Source organism: Mobula hypostoma, chromosome 29 (assembly GCF_963921235.1).
Source record: "Mobula hypostoma chromosome 29, sMobHyp1.1, whole genome shotgun sequence".
NCBI lineage: Eukaryota > Metazoa > Chordata > Chondrichthyes > Myliobatiformes > Myliobatidae > Mobula > Mobula hypostoma.
The window spans coordinates 21,074,485-21,088,458 of record NC_086125.1 but is presented as its reverse complement, the minus strand read 5'-3'; positions in this window follow the sequence as shown (position 1 = coordinate 21,088,458).

The window sequence follows — 13,974 nt, the reverse complement described above, 5'->3', positions numbered from 1 at the left end:
CACTAGCCCCTCCATTATCAAGGACATCTTCAGTACCTGATGCCTCTAGAAGCCAGCATCTATCACTAAGGGTACCTCACCAATCAGTCATGCCCTTTTCTCATTGCTACCATCAAGGAAGGGGTACAGAAGCCTGACGACACACACTCAACATAGAAACAGCTTCAGCTAATCCAGTGGGTAGTTTCAGAGCGGGCAGCAGAGTGATCGGGCTCTGGCTCAATGGGCTTAGGCAGTAACAGGACGAGGCAGCGTAGGTTTACCTGTGTTATTTGCAGAAAGGAGGAAGTATGTGTGTGAGGCCAGTTTTCTGTGCTCGGTGTCATATGTGGGAGGTCCTGGAGTCTCCCAGACTCCTGGATGGCCATATCTGCACCAGGTGTGTCGAGTTGCAGCTCCTGAGAGACCGAGTTAGGGAACTGGAGATGCAGCTTGATGACCTTCGCCTGGTCAGGGAGAGCGAGGAGGTGATAGAAAGGAGTTATAGGCAGGTGGTCACACCGGGGCCATGGGAGACAGACAAGTGGGTCACAGTCAGGATAGGGAAGGGGAAGAGTCAGCTACTACAGAGTACCCCTGTGGCTGTACCCCTTGACAATAAGTATTCCTGTTTGAGTACTGTTGGGGTGACAGCCTACCTGGGGAAAGCAACAGTGGCCGTATCTCTGGCCTGTGGCTCAGAAGTGTAGGGAAAGGAAGAGGATGGCAGCAGTGACAGGGGACTCTATAGTGAGGGGGTCAGACAGGCAATTCTGTGGATGCAGGAAAGAAACTCGGATGGTAGTTTGCCTCCCAGGTGCGAGGGTCTGGGATGTTTCAGATCGTGTCCAAGATATCCTGCAGTGGGAGGGAGAACAGCCAGAGGTCGTGGTACATATTGGTACCAATGATACAGTTAGGAAAAGGGAAGAGGTCCTGAAAAAAGTCTACAGGGAGTTAGGAAGGAAGTTGAGAAGCAGGACTGCAAAGGTAGTGATCTCGGGATTACTGCCTGTGCCACGCGACAGTGAGAATAGGAATAGAATGGAGGATAAATGCGTGGCTGAGGGATTGGAGCAAGGGGCAAGGATTCAGATTTCTGGATCATTGGGACCTCTTTTGGGGCAGGTGTGACCTGTACAAAAAGGACCGGTTGCACTTGAATCCCAGGGGGTCCAATATCCTGGCGGGGAGGTTTGCTAAGGCTACTGGGGAGAGTTTAAACTAGAATTGTTGGGGGGGGGGTGGTGGGAACCGAACTGAGAAGACTGGGGAAGAGGAGGTTGGCTCACAAATAGAGAAAGCTTGTTGACAGTGCGAGAGGGAGGATGGGCAGGTGATAGAGAAGGGACGCGCTCAGACCGATGGTTTGAGATGTGTCTATTTTAACGCAAGGAGTGTTGTGAACAAAGCAGATGAGCTTAGAGCGTTGGTCAGTACTTGGAGATATGATGTGGTGACCATTACAGAGACTTGGATGGCTCAGGGACAGGAATGGTTACTTCAAGTGCCGGGTTTTAGATGTTTCAGAAAGGAGAGGGAAGGAGGCAAAAGAGGTGGGGGCACGGCACTGCTGATCAGAGATAGTGTCACGGCTGCAGAAAAGGTGGACGCCATGGAGGGATTGTCTACCGAGTCTCTGTGGTGGAGGTTCGGAACAGGAAGGGGTCAATAACTTTACTGGGTGTTTCTTGTAGGCCGTCCAATAGTAACAGGGATATAGAGGAGCAGATAGGGAAACAGACCCTGGAAAGGTGTAATAATAACAGAGTTGTCGTGATAGGAGATTTTAATTTCTCAAATATCGATTGGTATCTCCCTAGAGCAAGGGGTTTAGATAGGGTGGAGTTTGTTAGGTGTGTTCAGGAAGGTTTCTTGACACAATATGTAAATAAGCCTACAAGAGGAAAGGCTGTACTTGATCTGGTATTGGGAAATGAACCTGGTCAGGTGTCAGGTCTCTCAGTGGGAGAGCATTTTGGAGATAGTGATCATAATTCTATCTCCTTTACAATAGCATTGAATAGAGATAGGAACAGACAAGTTAGAAAAGCATTTAATTGGAGTAAGGGGAATTATGAGGCTATCAGGCAGGAAATTGGAGGCTTAAATTGGAAAGAGATGTTCTCAGGGAAAAGTACGGAAGAAATGTGGCAAATATTCAGGGGATATTTGTGTGGAGTTCTGCATAGGTATGTTCCAATGAGACAGGGAAGTTGTGGTAGGGTACAAGAACCGTGGTGTACAAAGGCTGTAATAAACCTAGTCAAGAAGAAAAGAAAAGCTTACAAAAGGTTCGGAGAGCTAGGTAATGTTAGCGATCTAGAAGATTATAAGGCTAATAGGAAGGAGCTTAAGAAGGAAATTAGGAGAGCCAGAAGGGGCCATGAGAAGGCCTTGGTGGGCAGGATTAAGGAAAACCCCAAGACATTCTACAAGTATGTGAAGAGCAAGAGGATAAGACGTGAAAGAATAGGGCCTATCAAGTGTGACAGTGGGAGAGTGTGTATGGAACCAGAGGAAATAGCAAAGGTACTTAATGAATACTTTACTTCAGTATTCACTATGGAAAAGGATATTGATTATTGTAGTGATGACTTGCAGCAGACTGAAAAGCTTGAGCATGTAGATATTAAGAAAAAGGATATACGAGAGCTTTTGGAAAGCATCAAGTTGGATAAGTCGCCGGGACCAGATGAGATGTACCCCAGGCTACTGCGGGAGGCGAGGGAGGAGATTGCTGAGCCTCTGGCAATGATCTTTGCATCATCAATGGGGATGGGAGAGGTTCCGAAGGATTGGAGGGTTGCGGATGTTGTTCCTTTATTCAAGAAAGGGAGTAGAGATAGCCCAGAAAATAATAGACCAGTGAGTCTTACCTCAGTGGTTGGTAAGTTGATGGAGAAGATCCTGAGAGGCAGGATTTATGAACGTTTGGAGAGGTATAATATGATTAGGAGTAGTCAGCATGGCTTTGTCAAGGGTAGGTCATGCCTTACAAGCCTGATTGAATTTTCTGAGGATGTGACTAAACACATTGATGAAAGAAGAGCAGTAGGTGTAGTGTATATGGATTTCAGCAAGGCATTTCATAAGGTACTCCATGCAAGGCTTATTGAGAAAGTAAGGAGGCATGGGATCCAAGGGAATATTGCTTTGTGGATTCAGAACTGGCTTGTCCACAGAAGGCAAAGAGTGATTGTAGGTGGGTCATATTCGGCATGGAGGTCGGTCACCAGTGGAGTGCCTCAGGGATCTGTTCTGGAACCCCTACTCTTTGATTTTTAAAAATGACCTGGATGAGGAAGTGGAGGGATGGGTTAGTAAGTTTGCAGATGACACAAAGGTTGGAGGTGTTGTGAATAGTGTGGAGAGCTATCAGAGGTTACAACGGGACATTGATAAGATGCAAAACTGGGCTGAGAAGTGGCAGATGGAGTTCAACCCAGGTAAGTGTGAAGTGGTTCATTTTGGTAGGTCAAATATGGCATTATTAATGGTAAGACTCTTGGCAGTGTGGAGGATCAGAGGGATCTTGGGGTCCGAGTCCATAGGACACTCAAAGCAGCTGCGCAGGTTGACCCTGTGGTTAAGAAGGTGTACAGTGTATTAGCCTTCATCAATCGTGGAATTGAATTTCGGAGCTGAGAGGTAATGTTGCAGCTATATTGGACCCTGGTCAGACCCCACTTGGAGTACTGTGCACAGTTCTGGTCGCCTCACCACAGGAAGGATGTGGAAGCCATAGGAAGGGTGCAGAGGAGATTTACAAGGATGTTGCCTGGATTGGGGAGCATGCCTTATGAGAATAGGTTGAGTGAACTCGGCCTTTTCTCCTTGGAGCGACGGAGGATGAGAGGTGACCTGGTAGAGGTGCATAAGATGACGAGAGGCATTGATCATGTGGATAGTCAGAGACTTTTTCCCAGGGCTGAAATGGCTAACACAAGAGGACACAGGTTTACGGTGCTGGGGAGTAGGTACAGAGGAGATGTCAGGGGTAAGTTTTTTTACTCAGAGAGTGGTGAGTACGCGTAATGGGCTGCCGGCAATGGTGATGGAGGTAGATACGACAGGGTCTTTTAAGAAACTTTTAGATAGGCACAAGGAGCTTAGGAAAATAGAGGGCTATAGGTAAGCCTAGTAATTTCTAAGGTAGGGACATGTTCGGTACAACTTCGTGGGCCGAAGGGCCTGTATTGTGCTGTAGGTTTTTTATGTTAATCAGCCATTCTCTAGCCATTGCAGCCATTCTCTACATAAGCCTTTAAACTTCTCTAGAACACAGAAGTAGAGAGATCCTGCTCATAGCTACTGCCCTCATTCTAACAGCTTTCTTCAGGGGCACCATCAAGAGTTTCTTGCCTGGCTCTATCATTGTGTAATATGGAAGCTGCAAGGCATCGGACCTCAAGACCCCACAGAGGACAGTAAAAGCCACTCAGAGGATGACTGGGGTCCCCTTCCCCCCAAGTGTGACATATACCAGGAGTGCTGCAGGTGAAGAGCCTGAAGCATTGTTGAGGATTCCTACCACCCTTCTCACAATCTCTTTCACTACAGCTGCCAGGAAGGAGGTACAGAAACACCAGGATTAGGACTACCAGACTGGGCAACAGCTTCTTCCCTCAGGCTGTGAGACTAATGAATACCCTGCCACCTCTGAGGTCTTGTCACTAGGACAGCGAGCTGTTTATGGTTTACTGTTACCTGTGCTGTGCACCACATACATTATGAATTATACTTTATTAACTTATTTATAGAACATATAGTACAGCACATTACAGGCCCTTCGGCCCACAATGTTGTGCCGACCCTCAAACCCTGCCTCCCATATAACCCCCCACCTTAAATTCCTCCATATACCTGTCTAGTAATCTCTTAAACTTCACTAGTGTATCTGCCTCCACCACTGACTCAGGCAGTGCATTCCATGCACCAACCACTCTCTGAGTAAAAAACCTTCCTCTAATATCCCCCTTCACCTTCCCACCCCTTAAAGCCATGTCCTCTTGTATTGAGCAGTGGTGCCCTGGGGAAGAGGCACTGGCTGTCCACTCTATCTATTCCTCTTATTATCTTGTATACCTCTATCATGTCTCCTCTCATCCTCCTTCTCTCCAAAGAGTAAACCCCCAGCTCCCTTAATCTCTGATCATAATCCATACTCTCTAAACCAGGCAGCATCCTGATAAATCTCCTCTGTACCCTTTCCAATGCTTCCTCATCCTTCCTATAGTGAGGCGACCAGAACTGGACACAGTACTCCAAGTGTGGCCTAACCAGAGATTTATAGAGCTGCATCATTACATCGCGACTCATAAACTCTATCCCTCGACTTATGAAAGCTAACACCCCATAAGCTTTCTTAACCACCCTATCCACCTGTGAGGCAACTTTCAGGAATCTGTGGACATGTACCCCGAGATCCCTCTGCTCCTCCACACTACCAAGTATCCTGCCATTTACTTTGTACTCTGCCTTGGAGTTTGTCCTTCCAAAGTGTACCACCTCACACTTCTCCGGGTTGAACTCCATCTGCCACTTCTCAGCCCACTTCTGCATCCTATCAATGTCTCTCTGCAATCTTTGACAATCCTCTACACTATCTACAACACCACCAACCTTTGTGTCGTCTGCAAACTTGCCAACCCACCCTTCTACCCCCCACATCCAGGTCGTTAATAAAAATCACGAAAAGTAGAGGTCCCAGAACAGATTCTTGTGGGACACCACTAGTCACAATCCTCCAATCTGAATGTACTCCCTCCACCCCGACCCTCTGCCTTCTGCGGGCAAGCCAATTCTGAATCCACCTGGCCAAACTTCCCTGGATCCCATGCCTTCTAACTTTCTGATTAAGCCTACCGTGTGGAACCTTGTCAAATGCCTTATTAAAATCCATGTAGATCACATCCACTGCACTACCCTCATCTATATACCTGGTCACCTCCTCAAAGAACTCTATCAGGCTTGTTAGAAATGATCTGCCCTTCACAAAGCCATGCTGACTGTCCCTGATCAGACCATGATTCTCTAACTGCCCATAGATCCTATCTCTAAGAATCTTTTCCAACAGCTTTCCCACCACAGACGTAAGGCTCACTGGTCTATAATTACCCGGACTATCCCTACTACCTTTTTTGAACAAGGGGACAACATTCGCCTCCCTCCAATCCTCTGGTACCATTCCCGTGGACAACGAGGACATAAAGATCCTAGCCAGAGGCTCAGCAATCTCTTCCCTTGCCTCGTGGAGCAGCCTGGGGAATATTCCGTCAGGCCCCGGGGACTTATCCGTCCTAATGTATTTTAACAACTCCAACACCTCCTCTCCCTTAATATCAACATGCTCCAGAACATCAACCTCACTCATATTGTCCTCACCATCATCAAGTTCCCTCTCATTGCTGAATACCGAAGAGAAGTATTCATTGAGGACCTTGCTCACTTCCACAGCCTCCAGGCACATCTTCCCACCTTTATCTCTAATCAGTCCTACCTTCACTCCTGACGTCTTTTTTTTTCACATAATTGAAGAATGCCTTGGGGTTTTCCTTTACCCTACTCGCCAAGGCCTTCTCATGCCCCCTTCTTGCTCTTCTCAGCCCCTTCTTAAGCTCCTTTCTTGCTTCCCTATATTCCTCAATAGACCCATCTGATCCTTGCTTCCTAAACCTCATGTATGCTGCCTTCTTCCACCTGACTAGATTTTCTAGTCACCCATGGTTCCTTCACCCTACCATTCTTTATCTTCCTCATCGGAACAAATTTATCCCTAACATCCTGCAAGAGATCTCTAAACATCGACCACATGTTCATAGTACATTTCCCTGCACAACATCATCCCAATTCACACCCACAAGTTCTAGCCTTATAGCCTCATAATTTGCCCTTCCCCAATTAAAAATTTTCCTGTCCTCTCTGATTCTGTCCTTTTCCATGATAATGCTAAAGGCCAGGGAGTGGTGGTCACTGTCCCCCAGATGCTCACCCACTGAGAGATCTGTGACCTGATCCGTTTCATTACCTAGCACTAGATCTGGTATGGCATTCCCCCTAGTCGGCCTGTCCACACACTGTGACAGGAATCCATTCTGGACACACTTAACAAACTCTGCCCCATCTAAACCCTTGGAACTAATCAGGTGCCAATCAATATTAGGGAAGTTAAAGTCACCCATGATAACAACCCTGTTATTTTTGCACCTTTCCAAAATCTGTCTCCCAATCTGCTCCTCTGTATCTCTGCTGCTACCAGGGGGCCTATAGAATACACCCAATAGAGTAACTGCTCCCTTCCTGTTCCTGACTTCCACCCATACTGACTCAAAAGAGGATCCTGCTACATTACCCACCCTTTCTGTAGCTGTAATAGTATCCCTGACCAGTAATGCCACCCCTCCTCCCCTTTTCCCCACTCTCTATCCCTTTTAAAGCACTGAAATCTGGGAATATTTAGAATCCATTCCTGCCCTGGTGCCAGCCAAGTCTCTGTAATGGCCACTACATCATAATTCCATGTATGTATCCAAGCTCTCAGTTCATCACCTTTGTTTCTGATGCTTCTTGCATTGAGGTACACACATTTCAGCCCTTCTACCTTACTGTCTTTGCACCGTTTATTCTGCTTCTCTTTCCTCAAAGCCTCTCTATATGTTAGATCTGGCTTTACTCCATGCACTTCTTTCACTGCTCTATCGCTCTGGGTCCCATCCCCCTTGCAAATTAGTTTAAATCTTCCTGAACCATGCTAGTAAACCTACCTGCAAGGATATAGCTCCCCCTCGAGTTCAGGTGCAACCCATCCAATCTGTACAGGTCCCACCTTCCCCAGAAGAGATCCCAATGACCAAAAATCTAAAACCCTGCTCCCTGCACCAACTCCTCAGCCACGCATTCAACTGCCATCTCCTCCAATTCTTACCATCACCGTCACGTAGCACTGGCAGCAATCCTGAGAACGCCACCCTTGAGGTCCTGTTCTTCAGCCTTCTGCCTAGTTCCCAAAACTCACACTTCAGGTAATGTTTTGATTCATGTGCTGTGTGTGATATATGCTTTGTGGGTGCACTGTGGTCTGGAGAAATGGTGTTTCGTTTGGTTGTAAGTGTGTGTGTATATCCATAAAATTGAGGTTGAACTCATTACATTGACCAATCTGGCCTCTTCTCATTACTGCTATCGGAGGAGGTACAAGAAGCTGGAGATACACAGTCAATGTTTTTTAGGAACAGCTTCTTCCCCTCGACCATTAGACTTCTGAATGAACCCATGAACACTACCTCACTTTTTACTCATGTTTTGCACTACTTTTTTCATATCGTTTGTTCTAACTTACAGTAAAATTTTATGCATTGCATTTGTGAGCCCCCTGGCCACCCTCAGGGTTGCTCGGCTCGCTGTCGTCTAGGGAAACAGCCCTCGGCCCCACCAAACTGGGTAATTAGTTTGTGTGGATGCTGTTTGATGTATCCCACCCCGCCCAAATAACAGACAATACACCAGATACGATTAAATGATTCACAGTTTATAGATATTACTGGAACTATATAATTAATAGAGAATAAAATATAAAAGGAAAATAAAAGGCGCCACACTTATCAAAATTCAATCTCTTCGTGCACAAACAGTTGGAGCTCAGGACCCTTCTTCTTCACCCTGCGACCCCTCGGACCACCGCGACCGGCCACCTGGGACCAACAACGGTGGTCGACCAGACGCTCCACACGAGTCCGTCTCCGTCTCTTATCCTCGCTGAACACCCTGCTCAGGGTCCGACCCCATTAGCAAACTCACAGCACCTGGTCCATCCTCTGCCTCTCTGTTTCCCGCCTTCTCTCCCAAAACCCCGCACATACAATATCTTCAAATACACCAAAAACATAACAACTATCCCAATTGGTTCGTAACATATTCTTATCACACTCTAACCCAAAACAAGCTGCTAGCACAAGAACTTTCGCAGCATCTAACATAACAAAGAAGCATTCCCAAGTATAACATAACAAAGAAGCCATTTTAATTTGCCTACACAGGAACATAAAAGATGAAACCCCCTTAGACATTGATGCAAAACAACAAATTTCATAACATATGCCAATGATAATAAACCTGATTCTGATCTGTTGCCAAGGACGATTCACCAGTTGTGGACTCAAGAGTGCCTTCTTATGTGAATATGTAGCCACAAGCCAGAAAAACATAGCACAGAAAAGTAAAGTGCGCATTAAAGATGTTCAATGGACATGGTAGGTTTTTTATACACAAATTAATCTACAGAGATTAAAAATTTTAAACACAGGAGATTCTGCAGATGCTGGAAATCTAGAGTAACATACAAAATGCTGGAGGAACTCAACAGGTCAGGCATCATCCATGGAAAAGAAAAAAATAAAGTGTACTGTACATTTTGGGCTGAGACTCTTCATCAGAACTCAATTCTATTTTAGAGCCGACTTTTATACTTGATGGAAATGCGGCTACTTTTAGCTTCTTACCAACACTGTATAAATACATTCTGTTTGCTTTTATCCCTTATAATTTGACTTTTGAATCATTTAAGTAAACATTGGGATTAACTTGTGCATGCTCACACAAAATTATAATTAATCCTTGTAAAAGTATTCATTTCCAGCTATGTTTACAGAGACTAAAGGGTAACAATTGATCTCTTTTAGATATTTCATCATAACTTGCAGACAACATGGATGGGCAGTAGCGTTGGCTAATTATATATGTATGGAGCATATATATAGTCAGTGTTAATAGCAACATTAGGGGTGGAATTTTTCATAAGCACGAAGGGGTTCTGCAGCGAAATCCACAGTAATACACACAAAATACTGGGAGAGCTCAACAAGCCGGGCACCGTCAATGGAGAGGAATAAGCTGTTGATGTTTCAGGCTGAGGCTTCAGCAGCCTTGGAAAGGAAAGAAGAAGAAGGTTGGGGGTGGGGGGAGGAGAGGGAGTACAAGCCGCCAGGTGATAGGTGAGACCAGCTGAGGGCGAGGGTGGGTGGGTGGGGGGGGGAGGAGTGAAGTAAGAAGCTGGGAGGTGATAGGTGGAAGAGCTAAGGTGCTGAAGAAGGAGTCGAAAGGAGAGGACATTGGACCACGGAAGAAAGGGAGGGAGGATGACCTAACTTCCCCCTCAGCTGGTCTCCCCTATCACTTGTACTCCTCCTTCACCCCCTCCCCCCAATTCGACTGTTTATCCCCCTCCATAGACGCTGCCTGGCCTGATGAGTTCCTCTGGCATTTTGTGCATGTTATGTAAACCCTTAATTATATAACACCATTAAAATGCTCTTGAACACAGAATTATAGAGATTCTGCTCATAACTACTGACTTGTTACATCAACCATGCTTTTGAACTTTACATGTAAAACAATGAAACTTTTGAGCCAAGTACCAAACAATGGTACTTGGTAATGGTTTCTGCAGAGTGTAACTACCCATCTTCGTGGACTGTTAAGACTTTCTGTGATGGATACTTTTCAATTTATTGAACTTCTTGCTTCTATTATCGACAATTTGTAAATCTATGATTTATGGTAATAAAGCACATTTCCACGTGTGTTATGTGATCTGATGTTACTTAGCTCTGGCTGCGAACACCTGCACTACTGTTACAGGCCACTGGGTGGTGCAGATACCACATTATGTCACAGAATGTCCTGATGCAGGGTCTCGGCCTGAAACATCGACTGTTTATTCCTCTCTAAATGCTGCCCGACCTACTGAGTTCCTCCAGAGCCTCCTGCTCTGGATTTCCAGCATCTTCAGAATCTCTTGTGCTTATGTTATAATATGTACTTGCCATATGAGTGAAGATTGGTGTTTCAAGACTTTTGAAGTTAAATTTGTATTGGCCATGGCAATTAAAATGTACCAAGCAGATTGTGAAAGTATATTTAGTATTCTTGCATATTAATTCCAGAAAATTCCAAATATATCTTTGCATTGATAGGGTAAACACAATGTTTTCCCCAGGGTAGAAATGTCAAATACCAGAAAACATGCTAAGAGGGGTAATGTTTAAAGAAGATGTGTGAGTTAAAGTTTTTACATAGAGAGTGGGTGAAAAAAACCCAACTGGAACGAGCTGTCAAGATTAGCGTGGAAGCAGATATAAAAGTGGAGTTTTAGATAGACACACAAATATGCAGGGAATGGAGGGATACAGATCGTGTGCGGAGTTCAATTCCACACCTGTGCTTGGTGGTGACGTTGTGTGGGATGAAGGGCCTGTTCCTGTGCTGTATTGTTCTATGTTCTATTATACCTGGGAAAGGATGTACACTCGGAAACATGGAGCTGAAGGCAAGTAAGGTAGTATGATCCCTTGTTCTCCAAAGGGCTTGTCTGATGGTGGCTGTAGAGGACCCACGTATTTCATGGGCCTTAATCTGGGGTGGCAGGGTGATTCCTTTTACACAGGATGCCCGTGCACGGGGAGAAAGGTACGTGGGCAGCCACCCCACGGTTCTAGATATATCGGGGTCAGGATCCAATGGCTTGGAGTGCAAGACGAATGGGAACCCTTTACTGTTATGGCCTTCACCGCCATTGTGATGTGTCAGCATCTCCCGCCAGCTCCATCGGTAAGGTCTTGGTTGGATCGCTCTTCGTCTGGAACTCCCCCCTGACCTTACCGCCACGGGTGACCCTCCCAGGAGCTAAGTGGCAGATTGCTAAACCCCAGACGACACAGCGTCGATCTCGGGATCTCAGGAACTTACAAGCCTCTCCACTACTTGGTGATGTTCCTCGTAGAGGTGAGGGTCAGTAAAACACACAGTATTTGACTACTGGGGCATCACACAGATGCACTTTATAGTGATCCTCGTAGAGGTGAGGGTAAGTAAAACAGGCAGCATTGGTGGATAAAGAACTGGAATTAATGTTTAAGGTCCTTTCTTTGGAATTAGGCGGTGAGGTGATTTGGAGGAGAGGTGATCTGGTTTACAGAGATTAATTTTACAAGTTTAAGCTGATTAGGGATAGGGTTAGGGTCAGTTTTGAATCTAGAGTGTGGAATGGATTCCTCTTTTAACTTCTACCCCCTGTATTAGGGAGGGATAAAATGTTATTGAGTGTTGTTCAAAAGCTGATGTGCCGATCAGTTGAAGCATAATTGGGTCTGCAGCAATGTAATGCAATACAAAAAAAAAACAATTCATTCTCTCTCTCTCTCTCTCGCTCTCTCTCTCTCTCTCTCGTAATTTTTATTGAATCAAAGTACATATGTGTCATCTGAGATTTCTTTTTCTTGTGGGCATACTCAACAAATCTAAAGAATCGTAACTATAACAGAATCAGTGGAAGATCACTCAACTAGGGCATTGAACCAGAGTGCAGAAGACAACAAACTCTGAAAATACAAAAAGAAGAAACAATAATATAAACAAATAAACAATAAATATTGAGAATATGAGATGAAGTTGAGTGAAGTTTTCCTCATTGGTTCAAGAGCCTGATGGCTGATGGGTAATAACTGTTCCTGAACCTGTTGGTGCGAGTCCCGAGGCTCCTGTGCCATTTTCTTGATGGCAGCAGCGAGAAGAGAGTATTTCCTAGGTGCTGGGGGTCCCTAATGATGGATGTTGCTTTCCTGCAACAGCGTTTCATGTAGACGTGCTCAATGGATGAGATGGGAAGAAGCTGTTCCTAAAGAGAATCTAATTCCTAATTATAGAGTCTAAACTGCGTTTCTTTTTGCATTGACCTTTCCAGCCCCTCCTGATTTTCAGCAATTTGTTTCCAGCAATTTCTGTTTTTATTGTTTATTACTTTTGCAGAACTACAATACCACACGCAGTTGTTGTCAAAAGATTGAGTTAAGCTTCCTCGCACTTGAAGCACTAAATACAATTTTCGCAGGTATCACGGAGGTGGAGACGGGTGGCATGATAATGAATATTGGTGGCACAGCAACATAGCAGTTAGCACCAGTGGCCACCAATCGGGCTTCAAACCGTGCCCTTATCTGTAAGGAGGTTGTACGTTCTCCCCGTGACCATGTGGGTTTCCTCCGGGTGCCCTGGTTTCCGCCCCCCACGTTCCAAAGGTGTACAGGTTAAGGTTAGTGAGCTGTGTGCATGGCAACACTAATGGGCTGCCCCCAGTACAGTCCTCGCTGATCTGATTTGAATCAAATGATGCATTTCACTGTATCTTTCCATGTACGTGTGGTGAACAAAGCTATCTTTATCTTTTAAAAGTGGCTTTGAGTTCTGACGAGAACAAAAGAATTATGAGCAGGAGTAGGCTCTAGTCCTTCAAATCTGTTCAGGGCCATGCTGATCTTCCTAACTGACATATTCCTGCACTATTCCCATATCCTTCATTTTCCCTTTTCCGAAGGTCATTTATCCGGAGATTACAGAATCACATTATTACAATATTACAGAACTCTATGATTCACATTATCTACAGTTTCAAATTCTAACATGGTCATTGCTGTCCAAAACACTCTCGAGCCCCTGAGGCACCCACCAGTCCCAGAAACCCCTCAATGTACTTGTGGATACGGCATGCTTCTTCTCCGGGGACACGTGGGCATGGACTTAACCACGGCAGAGGGGCAGTCAATTGGCTTGGGCTGGACCCCCGACTGCCTGCCACATGGACCTGCTAATGGCCACCAGGCCCAGGAGATTCCCCGACAGACCACAACTCCCTCCCCTCTGCACTGGGTGCTCAGAGATCAGGAGCCGCCTGGGGTTGAAGTGCAGCCAGAACCCCCATAATCTTTGACTTTCTTAAAGAAATGAAACGATTCACTACGCAGAAGAATTCAGGACCAATCAGACAACCCAGGTGCCCAGCCGAAGCAATAGTCCCCAAGGCAATAACTACAGTGCAAGACTTTGAAAATCCTGTGCTGATTGGAGGATCCCAAATTGAATAAAAGTGATAAATACAAAGAGAGCTTAACAACCCCCAGGTACCAAATGAGACGTCAGCAAAGCAAAGTGAAAGACTAGAAC